The sequence below is a fragment of the Pristis pectinata genome, chromosome 14, assembly GCF_009764475.1.
Source record: "Pristis pectinata isolate sPriPec2 chromosome 14, sPriPec2.1.pri, whole genome shotgun sequence".
Lineage (NCBI taxonomy): Eukaryota > Metazoa > Chordata > Chondrichthyes > Rhinopristiformes > Pristidae > Pristis > Pristis pectinata.
In genome coordinates this window covers 2,510,306-2,536,877 of record NC_067418.1, presented here as the reverse complement: position 1 = coordinate 2,536,877, position 26,572 = coordinate 2,510,306, and the positions used below count along the sequence as shown (strand labels likewise).

The 26,572-nt window shown below is 46.6% G+C and overlaps 1 protein-coding gene across 5 annotated transcripts in view; it reads right to left on the bottom strand.

Annotated features, from left to right (window-relative positions):
- Positions 1-19,633, bottom strand: part of LOC127577647 (transcriptional enhancer factor TEF-1) — a 264,344-nt gene extending 244,711 nt beyond the window's left edge. For 3 of the 5 annotated variants that reach the window (XM_052029006.1, XM_052029013.1, XM_052029014.1), the window contains exons 1-2: positions 19,448-19,633; positions 18,809-18,955 (exon numbers count right to left, since the gene is read on the bottom strand). The gene's annotated coding sequence lies outside the window, so the exon portion shown is untranslated. Of the gene's footprint in view, positions 1-3,825; positions 3,968-18,549; positions 18,589-18,808; positions 18,956-19,447 lie in introns of those variants that run through there. The other 2 variants (XM_052029011.1, XM_052029007.1) reach the window with 2 other exon arrangements.
- Between the last annotated feature and the right edge of the window lie 6,939 nt (positions 19,634-26,572).

The window sequence follows — 26,572 nt, the reverse complement described above, 5'->3', positions numbered from 1 at the left end:
AAGATTTCCCTCATCATCCCAGTCACAAGAAAGTAGGAGTAGGCCACTCGGCCCCTCAAGCCTGCACCACCATTCAAAATTACCTCATTTGATCTACGCTGAACTCCATTCCTCTTCTGTGCCAGTTCCCCATCACCCTCAATTCCTCGATCTTTCAAATATTTATCTCTACCTTAAATATATCCAATGATCCAGCCTCCACCACCCTCAGGGACAGAGAATTCCAGAGATTCCCTACCCTCAGGAGAAATGTACCCCAGTTTTAAATGATCAGCCCTTTATTTTATAACTATGCCCCTTTTGTCTGTTACTCTCCCACCAGTGGAAACACTCCAACATCTACCCCTTTTTACAATGTTTGAGTAAGGTCACCCCTCACGCTAAACTCCAAGGAGTACAGACTCAAACTGTCCAGCTTCTTTGCCAGGACAACCCCCTCATCCCCAGAATTACTCTGGTGAATCTCCTTCGGACTGCCTCCAACGCTTCTCCATCTTTGAGGAAAGGGACCAAAACCGTGCTCAGTATTCCAGGAGTGGCCTCAGAGGGTGTTAACCCTTCTTCCAAACAGTTTCTCCTTATTACTCCAACAAAAACCCTCAACACCAGGGAAAAGATGATCCAAAAAGTAAGCTGGAATTTCCACAACATTTCACAAGGTACAACTCTTAGGAAAAGTTTTTTTTTAAAAAAGAAAAGGGAATTTTTTGGCTGGGGCGAGAAGATGGAAAATCAATTTTTTTTTAAATAAACATGAATATCAAACAAACCAAAATGATTTAGGCTTTATGTTGTAACAGCGACCGGAGTTCAACTTAGCGAAGAGGGAGAGCTCCACTGTTGAAGGTGTCAGCTTACAGTCAAGGGGTTAAAATGAAGCCTCATCTGTTCTTTCAAGTGAATATAAGTAAGCCCACAGCCTGCTCTGAAGAGCAAACAGAGATCTCCCTGATACCCTGGCCACTACTCATCTCTCAATTCATTGCTGATCTGATTGATATTGACCCAATTTTGGGTTGATGTGGGAGCTTGCTGTGCATTGATCATCAAACCCTTTGAATATCTGGAATAGGTGGGTTGTCTCAGGAAGAAAGGTTGGACAGGCTCAGCTAGTATCTGCTGGAGCTCAGAGTGAGGGGTGACTCGATTGAAACATACAAGATCCTGGGGAGTCTTGACAGGGAGATGCTGTGTCCTCAAGTGGGAGAGTCTAGACCAGGGTTCACTGTTTGAAAGATAAGGGGTCATCCAATTAAAACAGGCAAGATGAAATTTTATCCAAGGATCATCAACTCTGGGAACACCCTACCTCAAACTGCAGTGGAAGCAGAGTCCTTGAATGAATCTTAAGGGACAAATAGACAGATTCTCGGTAACCTTTTCTCCTCCTGCTTGCCAAGGGTAGACGGAACTGCAAGTTCAGGTCATATCACATCAACCATGATCTTGTTAAATGGCAGAGTAGGTTCAAGGGTGAGTGGCCAGCTCCTGCCCTTAATTCATGGTGTTATATAAATGCAAGTCCCTTCTTCCTTTCACAGGTTTATCAGACATTTTCCAAACATTATTGAAACAGAAGCAAGACGTGGTTGGGTTTCCAAATCTCTAATCAGTAGAAAATTAAACAGTTTCGACATTTACAGGCTTTTAATACAGGGCATTTTTTAAGACTGCAGGAATCACAGAGGAACCAAGCATTAACATTTGACATCACTACCTTCAGCAATATCCCTGTGCAAACAAATGACAAGAACAACAACAGCCGCTCCTCACTTGCTCCGTTCCCTTCCCACACCCTCTTTCAATGTTGTACAATCAGGAAGAAAAATCTCAACCAACGAGATTAAAAAAATAGCAAGCAAAATATTAAACTATTCCAGTCCTCACTCCTATCTCATGGTGCAGGCAGGCAGGGTAGCGTAGCGGTTAGTGTAACGTTATTACAGCACCAGCGACCCGGGTTCAATTCCAGCCGCTGTCTGTAAGGAGTTTGTACATTCTCCCCGTGTCTGCGTGGGTTTCCTCCGGGTGCTCCGGTTTCCTCCCACATTCCAAAGGACGTACAGGTTAGGAAGTTGTGGGCGTGCTATGTTGGCGTCAGAAGTGTGGCGACACTTGCGGGCTGCCCCCAGAACACTCTACGCAAAAGATGCCTTTCACTGTGTTTCGATGTACATGTGACAAATCAAGATATCTCATCTTAAATCAAGATATCTCATCTTAAATCAAGATATCTCATCTTAAATCATGGAGGGGGTGGGGGGAAGGGGGAAAAGGGGAGAGGGCAGGGAGAAGCTCACGGGGCATTAATACTGCAACCCAGTTAGTTGAAGGCAGTTTCCGTAGGTGACCCTGAACCTCAGTTAGGTGAGAGGTTCACACCCTACGACAAACACAAGGTACCCAAGCTGGGAGCACGGCACTGAGGGAGTGCTGTGGTCAATGGGGCCATCTTTGCATGAAAGTTTAAACTCCCTCTTAAAATGGCATGGTACTGCCCCAAAGAAGAGTTCAGAATCAGATTTATTATCACCAACTTGTACGTCATGAAGTTTGTTGTTGTGAGGCAACAGCACAGTGCAAAGATATAAAATTACAATAAATTACAGAAGTAAATAGTGCAAAGAAAAAGGAATGAGGTGGTGTTCATGGACATTTCAGAAATCTGATGGCGGAGGGGGAAGATACTGTTCCTGAATCATTGAGTGTGGGTCTTCAGGCTCCTGTACCTCCTCCCCGATGGTAGTAACGAGAAGAGGGCATGTCCCGGGTGGTGAGGGTCCTCAGTGATGGATGAAGAGTTGAACCAATATTTAACTGCATTGCGTTTTGGGAAGCTTGCACTTCACTGTTGATCCAAGCTACATGAAGCATTCCCACTGTAATTAAAATTCTAAGCTGAAATATTCAACTATGACAACATCTATTGAACAGTTGGACTTAAACATGCAACAGTTATAGAATTTGCCTGTATATTTGTATAGCACCTTTAGCAGAGTCATTTTCAAACAAAGCTTCACATCAAGGCTTGCCCAAGGGTTGGTGATTGGAGAGTTCAAAGACCGGGGGGGGGGTGTAAAATAAAAACTTCAAGAAAGCAGTTCCAGAGATTGGGGAAATGCAGCTGGAGGTATGGCCACTGATGGCAGAGGGTTTAAATCTGAAGCTGATCAGGTAATCAGAATTGGAGAGCGGCTGGAGGAACTTGCGAGATTGGGGGTGCACAACCATGAACAAAGAGGAGAATGTTAAAATCAAGGCTCTGTCAAGAGAGAAGGTAGGCTAATGACTACATGGGTGGAACATCCTTAATGTCAGCGTGATCAGGACCAAGATTCTGCCCTTTAAAATAGTCCAAGCAAATATTTATTCATTTTCAATTTTTATGCTACAGTTTTTGTAATGCTAATTGGTTGACAATCGAATTCAGAATTACAACATTACTAATTCTTCCAAAAGATAATCAGAAGAATCCTTTAAATCACACAATAGGAAATGCACCTTTTAGTTCAGTTGCAGTGTCCAGGAGCCTTTTCACTGTACACACTGCCGATCATTCATCGGCTGAACAAGCAAATGCGGAAACAGACAAATTGATTCAAGCTGAATTTATACAGCCGTTTCCATAGAGCCAATTCAGAAAGGGTTTAAAAATCACCAGATTGAAGTCATGACCTCGCTAGCAAGCAAACTTCAAGACTTCTATCACACCACTGTTCTTCTGCAAAATACTGATCCCTAATTTTTCTTCAGTGGAATGAATTGCTCCAATAGCTTGTATCTGTGCTCTCAGCCACTGTCCAAAAATAGCTAAATTCAACTTACCACACAGATCAAAACACTTCTATGGGATTTTATGCTGATGAAATATGTCCATCATAGTCATACGTTACTGCTTAGCTTTGAAGCAGGTCAGACATAAAAATTAAACTTGATAAAAGGGTAACACTTGCGACATAAAAACCAGGTAAATAATTCCCATTTTCCAGAAAGGATTCTGATGGGAATTCCTGGAAGTTTCCTCATTTTGTTTGAGCAATTGAAACCATTAAGTGCATAAACACACAAAGTACTTAGCAATGCTCACATACACACACACACGCCAGAGACATGAACAGAGAACACACACAAATGCAGGGAAAGGGGTAAACATTCAACCCGACTTTGGAGAATTATTATACTGTGATAACTATTTTCGCTGTTCCTGACCTCCATTATTCTCCCCAAGTCACTTCAGGTCTTCCACTTTTAATATTTACACACAATCAGGATTTTTAAAAATTCTTTGTTGCCTGCAGCAAAAATCTTTTGTGCTCATATATTAGCCACATGCACATATTCCTGCCCAATACAAACCAGCCATACATGGGGCACCACTGATACTCCAAAGGCTGAATAATTGTTACCCAGTTTCTGGCATTTTAATAACAAATAACACAAAGGAAGGAAGAGATTCCATTGAGGGAAAAGGAACGTCTCAATGAACCTGCTTTTATAGAAGCATTCAAGTGTGAGGCTGGGCAGTTAGCAACCCAGACATGTGGCATATCAAAAATGCTATTGATAAGCAAAATTAACAGGCAGCTTATCTGAAGCATACACTAACCATATGGTGTTAGAACCTGCACCGCCTGTTGCTTAAATAACAATAGATCGCCACAGAACGAGATTGCCAGCACAGTGTGACAAATGGTCATTAGCATGAATTTGCAGGGTTCCAAGAGCTAGAGTGCACTGTTGTATTTGCAATTTACGTAACAGGTGAATGAAAAGTATAAACCAGATGTCGACTTCAGACAGTCTGTCTAGCTTTTAAGAATATACACATGGAGAGGAGCAGACACAGGGACACATGCAGAAGACCAGACACACAGGTGGAGGGAGAGCAGGGAGGAGGGTTCATAGAGGGGGAGATAGACGGGGGTTCATAGAGGGGGAGAGCGAGAGGAGGGCAAGGTTCTGCGAGAGCGCGAGAAAATGGGGGTGCAGAGGGAGAGCCGCGCACACAAAAACAGGCAGAATGAAAGAGAGAAAGATGTTTGCACTTAGTGAGGGTATTTAGGAGGAATGCTTTTCCCCCCCAGAGATCACTGGGTCTGCCAAACTTGCCACCAGGTAGAATTATACACCCTGTGTCCCTTCCAGCCGTGACTGTAAGGCTCTTGTGCATTGCCCAAACGTTCCCCAAATGAGTGCCCTGCACGCACAGTTCAGAGAACCGGGACCAATTAAGAGTCAACCAGGCAGATGAGTCAAGTCAGGCAAACTCAGGCAGTTTTCCTTCCAGATCAGTTTGCACAACAATCCAAAGATACTTCATTCCCCAAATTTAAACCCCCTCTCTGCCAAGGTGGGGTAGAACTCCCACTGCTGGATGTCAAGACCTAGCTTCCTGACAAGTCTAGTAACTTCATGGCTGCACCACCCTACCCAAAAAGCAGATTGAAGAGGAAACTGTACAAATATAAAGGGGGAAAGAGAGGAACAGAGGAGTTTTAACAGGGTTGTTTTATTTTATGGGATAAAAGTAGAGGCTCTTTCTTAGAAATAAAGGGGTGTTTTCTCTCTGAGGGTTGTACGCCCTTGGAATTTGCTTCATTCACCTTTGAGGAAGAGGAGTCCGTGAATATTTTTAAGTCAGGGGTAGGTGGACACTTGACGAGCAAACAGGTGAAAGGTTACCGGGGCTGGGCAAGCATGCAGAGCTTAAATGGCAAGTCAGACTCGATGGGCTGAGCAGCCTTCTCCTGGTTCCTTACAGGTTCACGTTCTGACGAAGGGTGGAGAGGTACAGGAGGCAGCTTCTGTGGAGTGCAGACATTGGCATCGTGAGGTGGAATGGTCCACCCCCACTGGGAAACGCAGTGGTTCGTGTGTGTATACTTTAATTCATAAACGTATACAGGAAACACAACCTGTACACTTCTTTCTTTACATTCGTTATGCCATCAAATCAATACATCATCTTACAAGTCTATTGTCATATGCATGTGTGCACAGGTGCAATAAAAAAAAACTTACTTGCAGCAGCATCACAGGCACGTAACATCATTCACAAGAAAAACACAAATTAAACAATTTTTCAACTAGAACAAAAGAAAACAGTCCATTTTACAATGCATCAACACCACTGATGTTTCTTTAAACAATGCACCCATGTGTTTGACAGGACCGGCCCCACCGTGAGCAGTGGTAGGGTTCCAGACCTTCCCCACAGAGCCCTTGTGCTGGCTGCACCGAGCTCCAGTGGGTCCCTCAGCAAGTCCTCCTGCACCCTGGAATGTGCCAGTCAGCAGCACTCGCTTACAGACATCTCCTTACACTGGTTCTTCTCATTTACCCAGCAGATAACACTTTAAGGTTTCATCTTATGCTACGATCACTCCTTCAGGCAGTGAGCTACTGTCACGATCCGATTCCTAGTGAGAAAGCATTCTCCATAATTCTTGTAGCAATTATTTTAACCCCATGCCCCCCTCCTAACCAGAATGGCAACAAACTGACAAGACCTTAAAAATCACCTATAGATTGAAAACCACTTATTTAAATGTAATGCCAACATAGTGGTAAGTGCTTCAAACTGTTGCTCCCATTCCAGTCATATTACTGCTGATACACAAAATATTCTCGAGAAAATATTCAAAAATTTGCATTAACAAAAACAAAACCTTCCTTGGCTTCTAATGCAGAGTGCATTGTTCTGCAGCGAAGGTGGATCTGTGCACCATTAAGGCCTCTGAAGTCAGACTGTTGAATAAACAGACCGTGAGGTCAATCAGAGTTTAATTGTTCTTTGGAGAGAGCTGTGCAAGTCTGAGAATACTTGGTAATGTCAGGCTGAGTTACTGGCACAAAACCACTGCCTTTAAAAACAACATTCAAGGTTCTCCAGGTTAATTGAGGCTTTTCAATACATGGTATGGTTTGCTGATGTTCTTTCTGTATACAGTGCCAAAAGAGCATCCATTGCTGTAATGCAGTTCTATAGAGCTTTTCACATCCTTTCCAGGCCATCTTAAAGCACTTTGACAATTTTTGATTACAGCTCCGCCTTCAGTACTATAATTCCAAGCAAACTCATTTCCAAACTCCAAGACCAGGGACTCAACACCTCCCTTTACAACTGGATCCCTAACCAACAGACCACAGAGGATAGGCAGCAACACCTCGGCCACAATTATCGTCAACAACACTGGTGCCCTACAAGGCTGTGTCCTCAGCCCTCCACTCTACTCTCTATACACTCATGACTGTGTGGCCAGATTCTGCTCTTAACTCCATCTGCAAGTTTGTAGATGATACCACTGTAGTAGGCCGTATCTCAAATAACAATGAGTCGGAGTACAGGAAGGAGACAGAAAGCCAAGCGACTTGGTGTCATGACAACAACAACCTTTCCCTCAATGTCAGCAAACAAAAGAGCTGGTCATTGACTTCAGGAAGGGGGGGGAGAGCTGTGCACATGCTCCTGTTTACATCAATGGTGCTGAGGTCAAGAGGGTTGAGAGCTTCAAGTTCCTAGGATTGAACATCACCAACAGCCTGTCCTGTTCAACCACATTGACGCGACATCCAAGAAAGCTCACCAGTGCCTCTACTTCTCAGGGGGCTAAAGAAATTTGGCAAGTCCCCTTGGACACTCACCAACTTTTATCGATGCACCATAGAAAGCATACTACTCAGATGCATCACAACTTGGGACGGCAACTGCTCTGCCCATGACTGCAACTGCAGGGAGTTGTGGACGCAGCTCTGCACATCACGGAAACAAGCTTCCCCTCCATGGACTCTGTCCACACTTCTCGCTGCCTTGGGAAAGCAGCCAACATAATCAAAGACCACCCCCCCCCACCCTGGACATTCTCTCTTCTCCCCCCCCCTTCCATCGGGCAGAAGATACAAACCCTAAAAGCACGTACCACCAGCCTCAAGGACAGATTCTATCCCACTCTTATAAGACTATTGAACAGTCCCCTAGTATGATAAGATGGACCCTTGACCTCAATCTATCTCGTTATGACCTTGCACCTTATTGTCTGCCTGCACTTTCTCTGTAACTGTAACACTTTATTCTGCATTCTGTACTACCTCAATGCACTGTGTAATGAATTGATCTGTATGAACGATATGCAAGGACAAGATGTTCACTGTACCTTGGTACATGTGACAATAATAAACCAATTTATCAAAATCAAAAGAGCCGATGGTAGTCACGAGGAGTGGGCATGTCCCGGGTGGTGAGGGTCCTTAGTGATGGATGACACCTTTGAGGTACTGTCTCTTGAAGATGTCCTTTATGGTGGGGAGGGTTGTGCCCATGATGGAGCTGGCCGAGTCTACAACCCTCTGCAGCCTCTTGCGATCCTGTGCAGTGGAGCCTCCATACCAGGCAGCGGTGCAACCAGTCAGAATGCTCTCCACCGTACATCTACAGAAATTTGCAAGAGTCTTTGGTGACGTACCAAATCTCCTCAAACTCCTAACAAGGTGAAGCATCATCAATCCTGAGGGACTGCCTGCAAAGATACAACTGCCTGGAGTGAGAGAAGGTACAACCCAAGGCAAGAGTGCAATGAAGGAAGGTAGCTCTCCCAACGAGGGCAAGTGTGGGGAGCGATGCACTGGCACCAACCCAGATGGAATTTGACCGAGTGAAACTTGGCCTGACAGAGCTAACATCTGAACTCCAAACCTGACTGGGAGACAGTAAGTCCACTACATGGCCAAAGCAGGCATATGTTACACACTGAGGTGCCCAAGGTCAATGTGGAAGCAAGTTGTCCTTGATCCTGAGGGACTGCCCAAGATAAGGGGTGATGATTTTTTTTCTTTGATGAGAGAGTGGCCACTGCTATAATGCAACAGATTCTCAAGCAGAAAAGCTCCCACAAACAGCGACATGGTACTGATAAGGTGATCTGTTTCAGTGATAGGAGCTGAGGGGTAACCATCAACCCAGAAGACCAGACAGAACTCCTGGGTCTTCAAATGTCAGAAGGCTGGCAGATAATTTGTGCACGGCAAGCTCCTGCAAACAGCAAATGCGATGGCCAACTAGAGTCTGAAAACTAACTCATCATTTATCTCTACCACCTGATAGCTTTCCACATCATAACAGTGAGTACGGTTCGAAAGGAAATTCATTGGCCACAAGCACTTTGGAAACTCTTGAGATTGTGAAAGGGACTATACTGTATGTTAAAAAAAAATCAACAGTAACAAACATCTGAGTTCCTCCAGCAGATTGTTTGTTGCTCCAGATTCCAGCATTCAGAGTGCTAACTTAGCAGCTCAGAGAAGCAATTGTCATTACATTTGATTGTCATGAGTTGGTCAACTGGCTGGTAAATTGGTTTACTATTGTCACGTACTGAGGGACAGTGAAAGACTTGTCTTGCATATTGTTCAAACAGATTATGAGGGGCATAGATAGGGTGGACAAGCAATATCTTTTTCCCATTATTGAGCGATCCAATACCAGAGGGCATGCATTTAAGGTGAGAGGAGGTAGGTTCAGAACAGATGTGAGAGGTATGTTTTTTTTTTACTGAGAGAGTGGTGGATGCCTGGAATCTATTGCCTGATAGGGTGGTGGAGGCAAATTCATTGGGGGGGGGGGGTTTTAAGAGGGGCTTGGATGGGCACATGAATGAGAGGAACATAGACGGATATGGGCATTCTGTAGGTAGGAGGGAATACCTATCCCGGCACAACATTGTGGGCCAAAGGGCCTGTTCTGTGCTGTACTTTTCTATGTTCTATCTGCACTCCTGAGGCTCCATAAAAATCCACATCCTTCCTCCCATCTTCAAAATCTCCACAACAAAATTTTTGATGATCTGACCTGCAAAATTTAGATCTCCCCATGATGAGAAATATCTAGACAAGCAGTTAAATCACCAAGGTATAGAAGGCTATGGACCACATGCAGGTAAAAGGGATTAATATGGATCTCAGTGGTGGACATGGTGTAACCAAGGGTCTGTTTCTGTACAACTGAGAGCCCAATGATGCCACTTAGTTCTGACACCAATTGCATTCATTATTTACTCTTCAGCTGCAAGACTGACAAGACACGGGAGCAGAATTAGGCCATTCAGCTGATTTTTTAAAACCCCATTCTCTCCGTAACCCTGAACCCCCTGGCTGATGGGTGCCCCGATCACAGAGGAATCAATATAGATTTGCAGCAAACTCTTACAGACACCTTACGTTATGCAAACACCTACAAGGGGCGGCTCAATGATCAGCAAGTAGTGTTATCTCACAGTGCCAGTGACCCAGGTTCAATCCTGACCTCCGGTGCTGTCTGTGTGGAGTTTGCACGTTCTCCATGACCATGTTTTCCCCCTGGGTTTCCTCCCACAGCCCAAAAACGTGCAGGTTGGTAGGTTAATCGGCCCAGTGGGTAGAGAGGTGGCAGGAGAATCCAAGGGGACCTGATGGGGACATAAATGAGTTAGAAGGAAGTAAGAGGGTAAATGGGACTGATGGGAATGCTCCAAGGTCAAGCATAGCAATGATGGGCTGAATGGCTCCTCCTACTCGAGATATGACATATACCATCTCAGGCCCTGGAGGATTAGCTGGTTCATCAGACTGGGCTAACTTTTGCAGCCAAATTCAGAAGCCAAATCTCCTTCATTACCCCTGGAAATGTACTCCCTTTCGATAAGTACGATGCACACAGCAGTCTTTACAGATTATGGGTTTGTATTTAAATAACTGCAACTTCTAAGAATGTCAAAACCACCTTATGTGAATGTTAAACTTGCATGGTAGAAGGATTTTAATATTCCAGTCACTTCTCTCTCCACCCCAAAACTGTATTGAATTAGCACAAAAGCTGAACAAGAAAAATTAATTAAGACCTCAAAAGTCTTTTAAAGTCAGGCCAAGTAATCTATTAACTCAATATGTAACTTTAGAAATTATCTACAAGTTTGTAACTGAGCAGAATGATTTCTAACTATTACACAATCCCATTACAAGACAGACAAGGGAGACTGCAGACGCTAGAATCTGGAGCAATAAGCAATCTGCTGGAGGAACTCAGAGCAGGTCAAGCAGCATCTGTGGGAGGAGAGAAATTGATGTCCTGATGCAGGGTTTCGACACCGAAGTGTCGACAATTCCTTTCCTCTCGTGGATGCTGCTCGACCAGCTGAGTTCCTCCAGCAGTTAGTTGTGATTACAAGGAACACTGGACAGAAGGAGAGCATCCCCCAAGCCCTCCAGGACATTCTGCAATCAATCAGGGCCAACCTGTATCTCACCTTCAACCGTCCACCTCAGTGACATAACTCCCACCATCTTCGATTAACAAACATCCACTCACCTCAGTTTTGAGCTTGTCGTCTGTATCCCAAACTCAAAAGTGTGTGTGTGTGTGTGTGTGTGTGTGTGTGTGTGTGTGTGTGTGTGTGTGTGTGTATCTACATGTAATTTCTCTCATCCAAGAGAATGGAATCCTGCTCCAGAAGAAAAAACTTGCATTTGTATAGCACCTTCAGTGGCCAATTTGAAGCATTTTCCAGCCCATTAAACATTTTCAAGATATTGACAATGGAAAACATACAGCAGCTAATTTACATTCAGTAATCTTCCACAAACAGTAACATGATAATGACCAGTTTAATGTATTAACATTGATTGATCAATGACTTATTAAGACACACAAGTTGGTCACTTGGCCAGTCAGGTACATGCGATCTCCCAACAGACTAATCACATACTTATTCTCTCTCACATTCCCACCAACTCCCCTTTGACTCTTTTTGCCACTTAGTGGAAACTTACAGATGTCAATTAACCAAGCAGCACATCCTCAAAACCAGAGCAAACCCAGGGGGTCATGAGGAGCACATGCAAATCCTCAATGAGATGCCAAGATGTTAAATACAACCTCAAACCAAAGCTGACATCAAAAACTGCAATCATACTTCTTTTGGACTTTAGCAATAATTAATCAACTGAAAATTACATTTATATAGCACTTTCAATTTAGCAGATTGTCCCAAGGTGTGTTACTGGGGCAAAAGCCAAAGACACAATCTGTACATTGACATCTTTTAATAATTCTATGAACTGGAGACAAATTTTCTTCATTTTATTTTTAAACATTGCCTATGTATGCAAGAGAGGATTCTGAGGGATAAAATATATCCCTCAGGTAGAGTGCAGAAAAGATTTACAAGGATGCTGCCAGGACTTGGAGAGACTAAGTTATAGGGAGAGGTTGGATATGCTGGGACTTTATTCCTTGGAGCATAGGAAACAATGAAGGGCATAATTAGGGTGAATGAACAGTCTTTTTCCTCCCAGAGTTGGGGTATCAAGAAAGAGGGCAGAGGTTTAAGGTGAGAGGGGAGAGATTTAAGATGAACATGAGGGGCAACTTTTTTTGTACAAATCTATGTGGAATGAGCTGCCAGAGGAAGTAGTTAGGCAGGTACCATAACAATTTTCAAAAGACAGTTGGACAGGTACATGGATTGGAAAGGTTTAGAAGGTTATGGGCCAAACACTGGCAGATGGGACTAGCTTGGATGGGGCATCTTGGCCAGCATGGATCAGTCGGGCCAAAGGGCCTGTTTCCGTGCTGTATGACTCTAAGAGGGTGCAAAAAGGAATAATGTATAACTGCGGAACTTCGGTTAACACTCTGCAATCTTGTACATGGCATTTCAACACAATTCAGCGTATGAAGATTTTGTTTTTAAATTCTCAAGGACCAGGACCTCACTGGCAAGATCAGCATCTACTGTACTGCCAACCTTTGGATTGTCCGAAAGCTGATGGTGAGCTGTCCCGTTGACCATGGTCTGACAAAGCAAAAGACTCACCGTCACCAAAGTCAATTAAAATATGATAGCTCCCAATATATATTTTTCAAATACCAATATAACTACTTATTCAAATAAAGATTTGATAACTGATAATTTAACCTCAAATTCCCTGGATCATTAGATCCCTGGAACATGCATAAATATAGCCATTAACTCATCATTCACTACGTAGAGATTTCACAATATTCCCTCAAGCTGTAATAAAAGTCTCCAGTTCTTTATACGCTGCAACAGTCCATTTTCCACACCACCAGCGCAATCTATCCAGCCCCCACCCCCAACAAACAGATTTAATTCTTACCATCTTGCCAGGCCAGAGGTTAAGAAACAAATCTGTTTGCTGTGGTAATGATGATGAAGCACTAGAAAACAGGGAATGTTAACAAACACCACATTTTTTTCTTTTAAAAACAAGGTCTGTTGGAAATCCTTACAAACACAAGATGGTTTTCAATTAGAAAAACAGCATAAAATCCAGATTTCCCAGACCACACATCAGGAGCTTCCTAAAACAGGAACACTCTTACTTTTAAAAGTCAAACAGTTTGTAATTTCTTAACTTTACCTAACCATTTTGCTGCTAAGTTGACAGCAAAAAATACAGAGACCACTCAAGTACAAATGTTTTAAGATATTGAATTTTAATAAGTTCTGTTTAAATTGCTCTTTACAGCAAGATTTTTTTTAAGTCAAACTTTTCTTTTGCGAAATTGCTTCAGGATTTATTAAACTACGGCACTGTAGGGGATACACAGATTGGAGCACTGTTCCCAGTCACAGAACAAACACTCTGCCATTTACAAGGTAGATAGCTGTCAATAGGAAACTTGATCTGCCATGGATCCAATTCTGGACACTAATTACAACTCAGTCAAAAAAGTTTTTTTTTTGAAAGACCATTTCCCACCCCTAAGCCACCTTCTTTTATTCGATACGGAACAGACAAACTCCAGAGACAACTGTGAATTTTATTCACATTGAAATACAGTCCACAAGCCGTACCAACAAATCTTAGTATTTTTTTTATTACTAGGAGCAAATTCGAGTGCAATAACGCTTGAAATTAGGCCACCAGAGCCAGAAGTTGACAGAGACATAGGTCCAGGGGAGTGAAACAGTGCCCCAGTGTTATTGAGTCATTCTTCACACATATTAAAGCCAGCTGTCAAAGAATAGCCGGCACTAGACACTGCATGCGTGCATGAGCACAAAGCCAAGCACAGATTGCTGACGAGATGAATTCATTGGTCTGTTGTGTCATGGCCCACGCTGCTCAATTCACTGGCCTCTCTCCAACAGTTAAACCTCTGGGTTCATGCAGATAGGATCTCCTGACATGAGATGACCCACACTCCTGTTGTCACCACTGGCATCTGCTGGGAATAGGCTGCTGCCTGAAAGGGAAATGGCCACAGACTCAGAGGTAACTTTCAAGAAAAGGAAATGGAGAGACATTTGAAGAGGTTTTGTTGGGGGGGGGGGGGGGAATACACACAAGGGGAGTGAGACCAACAGCTCTTTCAACAAGGGCCAGCACAGACAAAGGGGCTGAATAGCCTACTCCTGAACCGTCCCATTATATTGGACAATAACAAAACACAGAATCCAAGCTCAAATTATAAAGGGTTCAGTGGCTTAAATCAGTGAAGTAGTCCAGGCCTGGACTAATGACCTGGAGACAAGTTTGAAATCCCGCCATGATGTCTGGGGAATTTAAAACCGGCTAAATAATCTGGAATAAATGGGAATTCTGAATAATATTTAGCTACCAGACTATCACAGACAACCATCATATGCCCCTCCTGAGCCATCCACACAAGGATGTGGGATTTCATCCAGGGTTCAAGAAGCAGTATTCTGACTTCATTACCCAAAGTCCAAGGTGGACATTGTTGTGGCAACTTTTTGTGCACAAATTGTGAGGTCACACCTAGAGTACCATGTACAGTTTTGGTCACTCTGTTACAGGAAAGACATCATTAAGTTGGACAGAGTGCAGAAAAGATTTACGAGGATGTTGCCAGGACTTGAGGCACTGAGTTACAGGGAGAGGTTAGACAGGCCAGATCTTTACTCCTTGGAGCATAGGAGACTGTGTATAAAATCATGAGGGGCATAGATGGGGTGAACGCACAGTCTTTTCCCCCCAGGGAAAGGGGATCAAAAACTAGAAGGCATAGGTTTAAGGTGAGAGGAAAGATTTAAAAGGGACCCGAGGGGCACACAGTGGGTATGTGGAACGAGCTGCCAGAGGAAGTGGTTTGAGGCAGGTACAATAACAACATAAAAGACATTTAAACAGGTACATGGATAGGAAAGGTCTGGAAGGTTATGGGCCAAACACAGGCTTCAATTGGAATCTTGGTCAGCATGGACGAGTTGGGCCAAAGAGCCTGTTTCCGTGCTGTATAAACCCTATGACAAATTGTCACCAACATCCGCTCACTGCACTTAACTCCCAATTGGCCGTACTAGGACCTGAACTCTTACCCCAAGCTCATTTCCCGAGGCTGAGTTACCGGTGCATTGATAAGGCAAGATGACCACTCAGCCACTGCGCCAGAAAGAGGAACCCACTCCCACCAGTGGGAGGAATATAGGACGATGCCATAAAATTAAAACCAGTCTGTACAGGAGGGATGCCGGGAGGCACTTCTTCACGCAACGGCCAGAGGAAATATGGAAGCCTCACCCCAACCCCCACAAAAAGACTGATCACCTGTTGTTTGGCAGAGGGTGCGGACAACAAATCCCAAGCCGATAAATCACCCAGGATCCATCCTCTCCGGATGCATCATGGCTTGGTATGGCAACTGCTCTGCCCGTGACCGCAAGAAACTGCAGAGAGTTGTGGACACAGCCCAGCGCGTCACGGAAACCAGCCTCCCCTCCATGGACTCTGTCTACACTTCTCACTGCCTTGGGAAAGCAGCCAACATAATCAAAGACCCCTCCCACCCCCGACATTCTCTCTTCTCCGATCAGGCAGAAGATACAAAAGCCTGAACTCACGTACCGCCAGGCTCAAGGACAGCTTCTATCCCGCTGTTATAAGGCCATTGAACAATTCCCTGGTACAACAAGATGGACTCTTGACCTCACAATCTACCTCGTCATAGCCCTTGCACCTTATTGTCTGCCTGCACTTTCTCTGAAGCTGTGACACTTTACTCTGCATTCTGTTATTGTTTTCCCTTGTACTCCCACAATGTACGATGTGATGAAATGATCTGTATGGATGGCATGCAAACCAGTTTCTCACTGTACCTCAGTACATGTGACAATAATAAACCAATTTACCAATCTAAATGTGTCTGCACAGATTCAAGGGGATGAATGGCCTCCACCTGAGATGATTACAAGGACATTGAGTGATTAAATCAGTCTGTCCTGAACCACCCCCACCATTAGTTCCATGTGTCTATTGGAAAGGAAACTGGTCCACAAGTGACTGAGCAGCACAGAATCAGATTAAGATTGACACCCCCACCCCATTTACAGGTGCCCCTCGTGCTATGAGGGGGTTACACTCCTACTAAACGGTCCGCATCGTGATTTTCTCTAATGTGAAGCTACGTCACCTGCACGTGCTTCGGAAACACAAGTTGAAAAGAGAAATTTTATATATTTACCTCCCCCCCCCCATACACAAATTCTATGCAAGCTAATGTTATTCCAAATCTCAAAGTTCTGGGTAGTGATTTGCAAATTGTGTAAGAGTGAAATTCCATTACCTACATGACCGTAACGCGGGGGGGGTATCCTGTATAAGACGATTGAACGGTTCCCTTATACGATGAGATGGACTCTGACCTCACGATCTACCTTGTTGTGACCTTGCACTTTATTGCACTGCACTTTCTCTGTAGCTGTGACACTTTACTCTGTACTGTTATTGTTTTTACCTGTACTACCTCAGTGCACTCTGTGCTAACTCAATGTAACTGCACTGTGTAATGAACTGACCTGTACGATCAGTGTGCAGGACAAGTTTTTCACTGGACCTCGGTACAAGTGACAATAATAAACCGATACTGTTTGAAGCTGCCACACTTGGCCCAACATTTACTGTGCATCCCTCACTGCCCTTCAGTCGTCAGTCCACAGCTTGGCTGAGTAGGCCTGGAGTCACAGAAAACAGTTAAAGGCACCAGACATCCTTCCCTAAAGGGGAAGGCTTTCCCACAGTTTCATGGTCACCGCAACCAATGTTATCCTTCCAGTACGGATTTAATGATGGAATTAAAAACTCCCTGGAGGAATATAAATGCATCTTCCCAATTATTAGTGCAGGATCTCTAGCTCAGTAACACAACTATACTCAATTTACAGCCAAAACCATCACCCACAAAGTCAAATAAAATTATCATGGGAAAAATATTCGTTTGAGTATGGCAGATGATTTTTTTAAAATCCACAACAATTTAAAACTACTTAAATAATAATGCAAATGATTCAGCATTTGCAACCTTAGGAGAAGTTATGCAAATAAGAGTAAATCAAAATGTCAAAATACACTTTCTGAATTTTGGATAAGTAGTCACAATGCTTTGCAAACCCACGTCCCCACCACTCCCAGTACACAGACTAATAAACTGCAGTACATAATACTTACAAGTAATGTGCATGAAGAAAATATTCAATTTAAAACAAACTAGAGAGCAATAATTCTGATTGTGACTGCATTGCACAAATACATTTATTGTTGGACAGAAATGCTTCCAGTAAGCAGCTAATAGGTGTTTCCATCAACTCTCATCATGTGCTACAATGATATCAGCAAGTTCAGTCATTTATATAAAACAAAACCATTCAAAAACCAGACACTTAACATATCAGCTGGCAAGTGTCTGAACTTCACTTCAAAGCTCATCCATTCTAACTCTCCTTTGTCTCAAGAACAAGGGAAATTAATTGATAATTTGAAATATTATTCAGCAGTACAAGCGAACCATTAAAGGAGCAGAAGAGACAAAAAAAGGAACAAAGCGAGAAAAAGAAACAAAGAATGAATTTTTTTTAAAAATCAGGTCCTAAAGTTTAATGATACATTATTTAAATATTTATAGAATTTTTTTTCAGCAAATAGCAACAATATATCATTTTGGAAAAATATTTAAGAAATGTCATAATCTACGAGACAACTTTTTCTTGTACATTCGACCAAATATCTGGGAATTGATTAAAACAAAATATGCCAGTACGCACTCTAGCGTGTGTTCTAATTTTGGTTTAACAAAATAAAGAATTTCGCATAATGCAAAAAGTGTTTTAAACACATTATGAAGGCTGCGAGTCGTATCTCAGAGTTCATCCGACTAATTCAAACACTTTCAGAAAATGATCTGGTTTGAAGAAATGCGTTTGCAGAATTCCCCAGACAGACCCTTAAACCATGCCTGGCACATTGATATCACGACTCCAGCCTGACGCCACTTCTTAACACTTCCAGAACCAAACTCCAGAAATGCCGTTTCCAAAAGTAATCAATTTCAATTAAGTAAAACCTGACATACAACCGCTATCAAAGATCACCCCCGCTCATCTGAAGCATGTATTGAGTTATTGTATAATTCTCGAGAAGATAGATGAACGATCGCAGACTTATGCATTTGTAACGATATTAGCCACCTAATTTAACTTTCCATTTGTTTAAAAAAATCTGCTGAAAGAACGTTAGTATGTAATAAATATCTCCTACTTTGCATAGTTAGGAACGCCATTTATTTCAGCAACTTATCCACAACAACTATGCAACACTGAGTAGTTTACTTTTTTCCCCAAAAACAAGAACAGTGATGTAAATATTAAAAAGTGCAGGGCTGAGATTTGAAGAGGTGTGTGTGTGTGTGTTCACTTTGTGAAATCATTGTACCCTTACGTCAGAATTAAGCCAATATTTACTGAACGTGTGTGCGCATTAAAGAGAGAGAGGTGGATACAGCGATTGAATTACTTACTCAGAGAGAGAGAGAGGGAGAGAAGGGGGAAGGCGCTGGGATTTGCAACAAGTCGGCGGGGTCCGGTGCCTCTATCCCACCCCCCAACACAACAGGCACTCTCTCCAACTCCGCTGCTTCGATGGATCTTCTTTCTTCTCCCTGCTCCTGTAATAGAAAGGGGGAAAAAACACAAGAGTCGGGAAATTCCGCTTTTCATTATTGCTTTAACCTTAACAAAAGAGAAACAAACACACTGAAATCTACATGCAATTAAAACAAATCCTCGGGGGGGGGGGAAATAACTCCCTTTTCGCTTTATTTGTGGCCAAATACGTTTCCAGAATTTAGGAATTCTCTCCCCCTCTGACGCCCGGAAGTTGTGCTGCGACCGAGGAAAGGTTGGGGGGGGGGGGAGAGAAAGAAGGGGGAAAAAAATGTTAAAAATGCCAAGGATTTCGCGGCGGCCACTGGCCCGCCGCTCTCCGCCGGCAGTGGGCTGCCGCTGGCCCGGCCCGACCCGGCCCAGAGCCGGGGGGGAGCTCCCGCTGCCCGCTCTCCCCGCACCCTGAAGCAGCAGCCCATTGTTGCAAAAAAAATCAGATACATTGTTAGCAAAAATAGATACATTGTTGCAAACAGAAGAAGATACAAACTCACCTCAGGATTTTTTTTTAAAACTCTTATAAATGCATGATTTTTTAAAAAAAAAATTGGGGGAATTAAAGTTTTTGCAACTTGTTGCTGAGGGGGGAGGGGGTATTTTTTTTTGGGGGGGGGGTTGCCGGGTTGCCTGTTTGAACTGAGTTGGGAGCCGGGAAAAGGCGCAGCGCTCGCAGGAATTCCAGGAATGAGAACTGGAATGAGATGAACGCCGGCGCCGAGCCTGCGCACTGCCGGCCCCCGGGAGGGGGGGGGGGGGGAGGTGGGGAGCGGCTCACGTCATCTGTCCATTCGGGGAGGGGGTGTGGTTGGTTGGGAGGGGGGGGGCGGGGAGGAATAAACAGGTGAAGGCGCATGTGCAGGACTGCCCCCGCCCCCCCCCCCCCTCCCCCCCCGACGACTGCCGGGACTTGTAGTCCGGAGCCTGTGCGGTTCCAGTGCGGAAAGCGCTGCGTCTTGCAGGTTATATCACAGGCAATCAAGTGCGGCATTTGCAGCAGCCATTTAAAAGTCTAGGAGTTATACAGCAGGAAAACAGGCCATTCGGTCCATCTCATCCATGCTGGCCAAGATACCTTCCTGAGTTATTCCCATGTGCCTACATTTGGCCCATATCCCTCTCAACCCTTCCTATCCAGGTACCTGTCCAAGTGCCTTTTAAATGTTGTAATTGATCCCCTCTCCACCACTTTGACAGCTTGTTCGGTCTACTAACCACCCTCTGCATTTTCCCCTCTCACCTTAAACCTCTGCCCTCTAGTTTTAGACTCCCCTACCTTAGTAACAAGTCTGTGACCTTCTACCTTATTGATGCCCCTCATTGTTTTATAAACCTCTATAGGGTCACCCCTACATCTCCTCTGCTCCAGTGAAAACAATGCCGGAGATACAGGAGACTGCTGGAATCTGGAGCAACACACAATCTGCTGGAGGAACTCAGCGGGTCGAGCAGCATCTGTGGGGGGGAAAGGAATTGTCGACGTTTCGGATCAAAACCCTGCATCGGGAAATCCTAGCTTATCCTTGTGGCGACTCACCGTCTAGTCGGGCGAACCGGCTCGGCAGTCGGGTCGCGCGGCGTCGGAGCGACGAGGCCCAAGATGGTGGCGGGCCTCGTCTTTCCAAGCGACGGGGAGAACCCGCGCGTGGGAAAGTCCTGATGACGTAGGACTTACGTCATTGCCGGTTGTTTTGGGCGGGAGTTTTCTCCCTTAAAGGGCCCGCGCAAGGCGGGAAAATAAACCAGTTCTGTTTGGCAATCCTCCGAGTAGAGTCTTGTTTTATTCCGCGGTAGCAACCGCTACATTGGTGACCCCGACGGTCCAAACGGCTTTTGGACCCACGAAATGGACAACAGCGCAGCAGCCAACACAGTGGCCCTCAAGCTGCCCACCTTTTGGACACTTCGGCCCAGCGTCTGGTTTGACCAGGCCGAAGCGCAATTCCACCTTCGGCAGATCACCTCCGACTCCACGAAGTACCACCATGTGGTTAGCTCTCTGGACCAGGAGACAGCCGCCCAGGTTGGAGACTTCATCCAGTTGCCTCCGGAGGAAGATATGTACCCGGCTTTCAAAGACCTTTTGATCCGGACCTTCGGCCTCTCCCGTCATGAGCGCGCCGCCCGCCTGCTTCATCTGGATGGCCTGGGGGACAGATCCCCATCCGCCCTAATGAATGAGATGCTGGCATTGGCCGAGGGTCACAAGCCATGCCTGATGTTCGAACAGGCCTTCCTCGAACAGCTCCCCGATGACATCCACTTGTTGTTAGCTGACGCCGACTTCAGCAACCCCAGTGAGGTGGCCGCCCGGGCAGATGTTCTGTGGAGGGCCAAGCGCGAGAGCGGTTCGTCCGTCAGTCAAATCACCAGGCCGCGAGCCCAACGCCCGCCTCGCCCGGCCCCAGCAACCGAGCAACCACGCCCCAGGAACGCAGACGACGACACGGTTGACCAGCTGTGCTTCTACCATCAGAGGTGGGGTGCGGAGGCCCGTCGATGCCGCCCACCCTGCAAGTTTCAGGGAAACGCCAGGGCCAGCCGCCGCTGATGGCTATGGCGGCTGGCCGCCGACAGAGCCTCCTATTCGTTCAGGACAAGAAATCTGGATGGCGTTTCCTCGTTGATACTGGAGCGGAGGTCAGTATTTTGCCCCCGACAGGCCGCGACACTCGTGACAGGCCACCAGGTCCTCTACTCAATGCCGCCAACGGTACAACGATACGGTCTTTCGGCACCCGTACGCTTCAATTACACTTTGGCGGCAGCCATTTTACCTGGACCTTTACCCTTGCCACCGTTGCCCGACCACTTCTAGGAGCCGATTTCCTTCGGGCCCATAACCTGTTAGTCGACCTGCGAAGGAAGCGGTTAGTCCACTCTAGCACTCTCCGGACCTATCCCCTGGGAGAAATCAGCCCACCAGCCCTGCGCCTGGACTCCATTTCCCTTTCTGGCGACGATTTCGCCAAACTCCTAGCCGAATTCCTATCGATTTTGGCACCTTCGTTTACAAACTCTAGGCCCACACACGGGGTACGACACCACATCATTACCACAGGGCCACCCCTTCATGCCCGAGCACGACGATTACCTCCAGACAAGCTCCGCCTGGCAAAGGAAGAGTTCCATCACATGGAGGAGCTGGGGATTGTTCGCAGGTCAGACAGCCCCTGGGCCTCCCCCCTGCACATGGTCCCCAAAGCCACTGGAGGGTGGAGGCCCTGCGGCGACTACCGCAGGCTGAATGACGCCACCACCCCGGACCGCTATCCCATCCCTCACATCCAGGACTTCGCAGCGAACTTACACGGGGCCCGCATCTTTTCCAAAGTGGACCTCGTTCGGGGATACCACCAAATCCCGGTCCATCCGGATGACGTCCCCAAAACTGCGATTATCACCCCATTCGGCCTGTTCGAATTCCTTCGGATGCCGTTCGGCCTTAAGAACGCCGCGCAGACCTTCCAGCGGCTGATGGACGCGGTAGGCCGAGACCTGGACTTTGTGTTCATTTACTTAGACGACATACTGATCGCCAGCCGTAACCGCCAGGAACACCTTTCCCACCTCCGCCAGCTGTATTGTCGCCTCCGCGATTTCGGCCTCACGATCAACCCGTCCAAGTGCCAATTCGGACTTGACTATCGATTTCCTCGGCCACAAAATCGCCAGCGATGGGGCAACCCCCCTACCCGCCAAGGTGGATGCTATCCGCCATTTTGCCCGCCCCGACACAGTCAAAGGCCTACAGGAATTCCTTGGGATGGTCAACTTTTACCATCGTTTCATCCCTGCAGCAGCCCGTATCATGCGCCCTCTGTTCTCGCTGCTGGCTGGTAAGGGCAAGGACATCACCTGGACTGACGAGGCTGTGGCTGCTTTCGTTGCCAAAGACGCCCTGGCAGACGCCACGATGCTGGTACACCCCAGGACTGACGTCCCGACTGCCCTCACGGTAGACGCGTCCAACAGCGCGGTGGGTGGGGTACTGGAACAGCTACTCGAAGGCCGCTGGCAACCCTTGGCATTTTCCAGCAAGCACCTTAGACCGCCCGAACTGAAGTACAGCGCTTTTGATCGGGAACTTCTAGCGCTGTATCTGGCGGTCCGGCATTTCCGATACTTTCTAGAAGGCAGGCCTTTCACCGCTTTCACCGATCATAAGCCTCTGTCCTTTGCCTTCTCCAAAGTCTCCAATCCCTGGTCAGCTCGTCAGCAGAGACATTTATCCTACATTTCCGAGTTCACAACTGACGTCCAACATGTCTCCGGAAAGGATAATGTCGTTGCTGATGCACTTTCCAGACCAACCATCCACAACCTGTCCTTGGGTGTCGACTACACGGCCCTAGCTGACGCACAGCAAGCCGACGACGAACTGCCCAGCTACAGAACCGCAGTCTCAGGTCTGCAGCTCCGAGATTTCTTGGTTGGTCCAGGTCAGCGGACCCTACTTTGCGACGTTGCGACTGGTCAGCCCCGCCCTATAGTCCCTGCAGCCTGGCGGAGACGCGTTTTTGACTCGGTACATGGGTTGGCGCACCCGTCCATCAGATCTACTGTCCGACTGGTCGCCAGCAAGTTTGTCTGGCATGGCCTGCGCAAACAGGTCAGTGAGTGGGCCAGGACTTGTCCGCACTGCCAGACGTCAAAAATCCAGCGACACACCAAGGTCCCACCACAGCAGTTCGAGCCTACTCGTAGGAGGTTCGACCACATACACGTCGACCTCGTGGGCCCTCTGCCGGTTTCAAGAGGAGCCTGGTACCTCCTTACCATCGTGGACCGGTTCACGAGGTGGCCTGAGGCAACCCCCCCTGACTGACATCACCACTGATTCCTGCGCCCGGGCGCTGCTCACAACTTGGGTCTCACGTTTTGGTGTTCCGGCCCACGTCACTTCAGACAGAGGCACCCAATTCACTTCCAGTCTCTGGGCTGCATTAGCGAACCTGCTAGGGATGCAGCTGCACACCACCACGGCCTACCATCCTCAATCAAACGGGTTGGTGGAATGTTTTCACCGCCATCTGAAATCGGCCTTGATGGCCCGCCTTGGGTCCTGCTCGGCATACGCACTGCCCCCAAAGAAGACCTCCGCACTTCGTCAGCTGAGCTTGTATACGGGGCACCACTACCTGCCCTTCGGGACCAAGGGGAACAACCCCCAGCAGTCCTGCAAAGACTGCGCGAGAAGCTTGGCGACGGCCCCGATTCCCACCTCACGGCACGGTCAAGCCCCATCCTGCCAGCCCAAGGAACTACAGGACTGTAAGTTTGTTTTCGTTCGCAGGGGCACACCTCGGGCGCCATTGCAACGACCATATGAGGGACCGTTCCAAGTCATACGGAATAACGGATCCACTTTTATTTTGGACATTGGAGGCAGGGAACAGGTTTTCATGGCGGACCGCCTCAAACCGGCCCATTTGGATCTGCAACAGCCTGTCGAGGTTGCCACGCCGCGACGCAGAGGCCGCCCCCCTAAGCGGCAGCTGGCACAGCCCACGGACCTTGGGGACTGTATCGCCGGTTCTGGGGGGGGTTGTGTGGCGACTCACCGTCTAGTCGGGCGAACCTGCTCGGCAGTCGGGTCGCGCGGCGTCGGAGCGACGAGGCCCAAGATGGCGGCGGGCCTCGTCTTTCCGAGCGACGGGGAGAACCCGCGCGCAGGAAAGTCCTGATGACGTAGGACTTACGTCATTGCCGGTTGTTTTGGGTGGGAACATTCTCCCTTAAAGGGCCCGCGCAAGGCGGGAAAAAAAAACCAGTTCTGTTTGGCAATCCTCCGAGTAGAGTCTTGTTTTATTCCGCGGTAGCAACCGCTACATCCTGCTGTTATAAGACTAATAAACAATCCCCTAGTACGATAATATGGCCTCACAATCTACCTCATTATGACCTTGCACCTTATTATCTGCCTGCACTGCACTTTCTCTGTAGCTGTAACACTTTACTCTGCATTCTGCATTGTTTTACCTTGTACGACCTCAATGCACTGACGTAATGAGATAAAGTTTTTCACAGTACCTCGGTACATGTGACAATGATAAACCGATTTACCAATCCAGTCTCTCCTTATAGTCCCAGCAACATCCTTGTGAATCTTTTCTGTAGTCTCACTGACTTAATCAGATCAGATCAGATCTTTATTAGTCACACGGTCATTGAAACACACAGTGAAATGCATCTTTTGCATAGAGTGTTCTGGGGGCAGCCCGCAAGTGTCGCCACATTTCTGGCACCAACATAGCATGCCCACAACTTCCTAACCCGTACGTCTTTGGAATGTGGGAGGAAACCGGAGCACCCAGAGGAAACCCACACAGACATAGGGAGAATGTACAAACTCCTAACAGACAGTGGCCGGAATTGAACCCAGGTCACTGGTGCTGTAAAGCATTACGGTAACGGCTAAACTAGTGTTCATCACACCCTTCCTACAGTTTGGTGACTAGAACTGTACACAATACCCCAGGTAGGGTCTCAGTAACATCCTTTACAGCAGTTACATGATGTCCTAACTGCTGTATTGAATGCATCAACCAATGAAGGCAAGTGTACCATAGACCTCCTTCACCACCCCATCAACCTGTGTTGCCACTTTCAGGGAACCATGTACTTCCCAGTCTCTCCATTTCACAACATTCCCCGGGGACCTGTCATTTACTGTGTATGAGAAACACGATGATGCTGGAGGAACTCAGCAGGCCAGGCAGCATCCGTGGAGAAAAGCAGGCGGTCAACGTTTCGGGTCAGGACCCTTCTTCAGGACTGAAGATAGGAAAAGGGGAAGCCCGATATATAGGAGGGAAAAGCAGAGCAGTGATAGGTGGACAAAAGAGGGGAGGTGGGGTGGGCACAGGGTGGTGATAGGTAGATGCAGGTAAGAGATAGCGATGGGCAGGTGCAGGGGAGGAGGGAAGAGCAGATCCACTGGGGGATGGGTCAAGGGTAAGGAGGAAGAAAGGGGGGTAGAAAATAGAGACAGAGGCTAGGAAAGGGAAGAAAAGAAGATGCACGGTTGGGGGTGGGTGTGGGGATGACTTAAACTGGGAGAATTCAATGTTCATGCCGTTAGGCTGCGAGGTTCCAAGATGGAAAATGAGGTGCTGTTCCTCCAGTTTGCACTTGGAATTCTCCCGGCAGTGGAGGAGGCCGAGGACCGACATATCAGTGATAGTGTGGGAGGGGGAATTGAAGTGACCGGCAACTGCAGGCCCATCCCTCACTCCTGTGCAGATAGGCAGCTTTTACGTACCGATCCTTGGAGCAAGGCTCAAACCCTTGGAGCAAGGGCACGTACCATCAGACTTAAGGACCGCTTCTACCCCACAGTGATAAGACTATTGAACGGCTCCCTTATACGATGAGATGGACTCTGTCCTCACAATCTACCTTGTTGTGACCTTGCACCTTATTGCACTGCACTTTCTCTGTAGCTGTGACACTTTACTCTGTACTGTTACTGTTTTTACCTGTACTACATCAATGCACTCTGTACTAACCCAATGTAACTGCACTGTGTAATGAATTCACCTGTACGATCTGTTTGCAAGACAAGTTTTTCACTGTACCTCAGTACAAGTGACAATAATAAACCAATTCCAATGCCAATA